We start from the raw sequence: 4,084 nt of genomic DNA on the forward strand, positions 1-4,084 counted from the left end.
GTTTTGTACACCAGCTTCAAACAACTGAAAATACAATGTTTTTGGTTATTGAAAATATATTTCACAGCAGCTTAAATGGTACAATAATTCTCTTACGTTGCTTGTTTTTTCACATACATTGAAATTAGATGAACTGTTTGAATATTTGCAACCAGGAAATGGCAGAGTGATTTCTTCATATTGCACCTCTGAAGGGATTCTCCAGTACTTTTGTATACTTTTTAGCCAGTAGATCTGAAAGTAGTGCTCACAAGCCAAAAGTATTCCACGTCATTGCTTTCTCTCTCGCTCTGCTGTGTGTGCATCACGTGCATTTTGTTAGCTGTCACTCATATGGTGAGAGCCTGAAGCTCATTGGTTGAACTCGAATTGCTAGGGGGCTGGTCCACATGGGGGGAAATTTAGGGAAAGGGCTTCCAGAAACAGCTTCCAGAAAAACAGTTGCTTTCAAAGTATGGATTTCGTGGTTAATTGAGGTAAGACAGTAATTCTGCTCATAGATTATGCATGTATGAACTACATATTGACATATCCAGCCCAAAAAGACTTAACGACCTTTCAGTAACTGGCCCAATGCTCTTAACTGCTAGGCTACCTGCCACCCTTCAGATCTACTTGTAAATTCTGCTGCCAGGATTTGGACAACCCTGTGTGGGCTGAGAATCTTGGGTTTAGAGAAACTAGGTAAGGAGCTGTGTGTGAAAACAGCTGTAAGGGGTAACTGGCATGATGGGAGGAAGTGTAGCTGTGCAGAGGCAAACATGAAACAGCCAGCCACGGAGGGATATGTTCCCTGTTCCAGAAAGAATGTGGCCTGTTGCAGCATGTTTGTGTCCAAAGAGACAGTTACAGTATTCGAGAGAACTGCTTAACCTTGCTGCCTGGGTTGCTTGGCAGTTGGCACCCTGGAATGTAATGACATCAGATTTAGAATTTTGATATGAAAAAGAATTGTTAACCTGTTAGGGCTAGGGGGCAGTATTTACACGGCCGGATAAAAAACGTACCCGATTTAATCTGCTTATTACTACTGCCCAGAAACTAGAATATGCATATAAGTATTGGCTTTGGATAGAAAACACCCTAAAGTTTCTAAAACTGTTTGAATGGTGTCTGTGAGTATAACAGAACTCACATGGCAGGCAAAAACCTGAGAAGATTCTGTACAGGAAGTACCCTCTCTGACCATTCCTTGGGCTTCTTGGCTCTGTTTATTGAAAACTTAGGATCTTTGCTGTAACGTGACACTTCCTACGGCTCCCATAGGCTCTCAGAACCCGGGAAAAAGCTGAATGATGTAATTCCAGCCCCTGGCTGAAAAACATTAGCGCCTTTGGTAAGTGGTCTATCAGAGGACCATCAGACTGAGGCGCGTGCACAGGGCAACCTCATGTTTTTACTTTCTCTCTCTTTGAACTAAAACACAGATTCCCGGTCGGAATATTATCGCTTTTTTACGAGAAAAATGGCATAAAAATTGATTTTAAACAGGGGTTGACATGCTTCGAAGTACGGTAATGGAATATTTAGAATTTTTTTGTCACGAAACGCGTCGGGCGCGTAACCCTTATTAATGAGAGAATGGTTTGTCATAGAGTAAACTATGCTCAACTCATTGGCCCTGCCCATGTGAACATAAACTATAAACTATGAAACACGCCCTTCTCTCCCTCCTATATAAAGCCCTTGACGAAAATGACAAATGTTCAAACCTAAATTGGCTATTAGACTATTCTTTAGTAAAGGTTGAATAGTCTATTGTTCAGCTATTAGCCCTCCTCCCCAACTTGCAACAAATTGCTGTTACCATCTCATTCCTTTCCCTCTTCCACACGTCATCATTCTGCTCCTGAGTGGCTCGCTTGTGGGCGTGCTAGCAGGGTATGGCAGCATCTTCGGTTGTGCATCAAGAATTCTGCATACAGTAGCACGTTTGTATGAAGGTGTGGTTATTCACAGGCAAATTGTTATATGCTATGGAGGTACATTTGTGTCTTTTTGTCGAGAGAAAAACCTTTTTTATTTTCAATCAAAAATATCTGTTCTGAAAGCAACTTTTTCCTGACACAAAGTCAGTCAAAGCGTTCGCCTACGAAGATGGCATCTCAGGTAAGCAGCACTGGGCTGTATTGACATATCCTAAAAATGACATCCGCTGCTTTAGATTGAACGGTCATATCTCAGTTATTGTTTTCATATCTATAAAAAAACAAGCTGTTTTCTTTACTTTCAGAGAGGGAGCTGACCAATGGGTCGAAAATGTAGATATTGCCAGATGTTCAAAATGAACAATACCCCAAAAGGCACAAACATAATGAACTGAACTGAATAAGGAGCTGATGAGACCAGGTGAGTAACTAACAGGTGAAATCATGAACAAAAATGAAAAACAGGTCTACGTTCAAGAACACAACGAAACAGAACACAAGGTTGACTTAGAAAATAAATACAGAACCTTACACCTGGACAGAAAAGTGACAGTTTTTCCCTACATCATACCATTACCCCATACTCTCACCTTAGGGGTTTAAGAGTAAGTAGCTAAGTTTCCAACATGACCTGACGTGTGTGTTTTACAGGAGATGAAAGCGGAGCATGCCTCCTACCTGCGGCATCACCCGGTGCTCTGTGCCATGATGGCCGGCTTCTTGCAGTTTCTCTTACTACAAAAACCGAGCAACGTCTTCATGTTCTCCTGCAAGGACTTCGCCTCCTGCCGAATCACCTTGACGACACTCACTGTGGCTGCGTCTCAATAGTCTAGTAGCTTCGTCTCATAGGCACTTTAGTGAAGACAATACTATTCAGAGACCCTCGAGATCATGAAATATCAATGCTGCCTTTTCTTTTGTGATACAGTTTACTGTTTTTGTTTGTATGAGCTGCACTGAAACAAATTCCAATCAACTCTGTTGATATGGCAATTGCAAGAGTTACAGTTATGTCATTTGGTGTTCATAAAATAAAATGTATTTCATGTCTTGAATGAATTCCAATCAACTCTGATATGGCAGTTGCAAGAGTTAGTTATTTCAGTTGATGTGAATAAAAGAAAATGTATTTTATATTGCTTTATTTCTGTTAAGTGGTTATAGTTCAAAAAGTATATATGGGATAGCAAAGTATTAAGTAGGGTTAGTGTGAACAAACCAATGTATAAATGGGAGTTGATAGCGTAAATATATTAGCAGAATCCTGCAATGTTTTCTGAACTACTTCCATTATTGTTGATGTTTTTAGGACATTAATGGATTATGTCATAACTATACAGAATAATTTCATAAGAGTCTTTCAGGAATGCTTGTTGTTAGTAGTAATATCGCCAGGAATGTTATCTTATAACAACTTATATTGCTCCAACATTTTATTGCTGAAGTAGGTTCAAGGAACGTTACAACTATTGTCATAACATCACACTATAACTTTATAAGAGTCTTGCGGGAATGTTCCCTGCATATTGTTTTGGGTAACATCCAGTCATGATTTCCAAAACCAAACATTGTACCACTATTGTCAAATCATCACACGATAACTCTAACAGCACTGTGGGAATTTGAATTGACATTTTAGTCATTTAGCAGACGTTCTTATCCAAAGCGAGTGCATACATTTTCGTACTGATCCCCTATGGTAATTGAATCCACAACCCTGGCATTGCAAACGCCATGTTCTACTAACTGAACAACACAGGAATATTCCCTGCTTGTCGTTATAGTTTTTTTTTGTAACGTCCCCATCAACATTAGCAGAACGTTCGTGTAATGTTCTCTCAGAACCATTTCTATTCACATTGTGGCAGCATGTTCTAAAAACTGATACATTGTGTTATTACATTGCACTTGGAAACCTAATGAAACGTTTGGGGAATGTTCTGCAGTGTTTATTCAGATGTTGTGCACAATCTTAGTGACTGTTAGGATTACATTCCAAGGAGGAAAAAATATATATAAAAATGAAAAAAGTAACATTTTGTTATCAAAAACGGATGTCATTCTAATGTTACATAAAACACTAACTAAAACTTAATGGGAATCTTAGCTAATGTTCTGGAAATGTTCCTGTTTTGCTGGGTGCTGTGTGGACT

At 39.4% G+C, this 4,084-nt stretch overlaps 1 long non-coding RNA gene across 2 annotated transcripts; it reads left to right on the forward strand.

Annotated features, from left to right (window-relative positions):
• Positions 1-203: 203 nt before the first annotated feature.
• LOC115165947 (uncharacterized) lies at positions 204-3,201 on the forward strand. Of its 2 annotated transcripts, none has more exons than XR_003870255.1 (3): positions 204-476; positions 2,234-2,349; positions 2,580-3,201. It is a non-coding gene; the product is annotated as an uncharacterized LOC115165947 (long non-coding RNA). The 2 variants fall into 2 exon arrangements; XR_003870254.1 differs by lacking the exon at positions 204-476 and adding an exon at positions 1,533-2,109.
• Positions 3,202-4,084: the final 883 nt, after the last annotated feature.

Source organism: Salmo trutta, chromosome 28 (assembly GCF_901001165.1).
Source record: "Salmo trutta chromosome 28, fSalTru1.1, whole genome shotgun sequence".
In the NCBI taxonomy this organism is placed as follows: Eukaryota; Metazoa; Chordata; class Actinopteri; order Salmoniformes; family Salmonidae; genus Salmo; species Salmo trutta.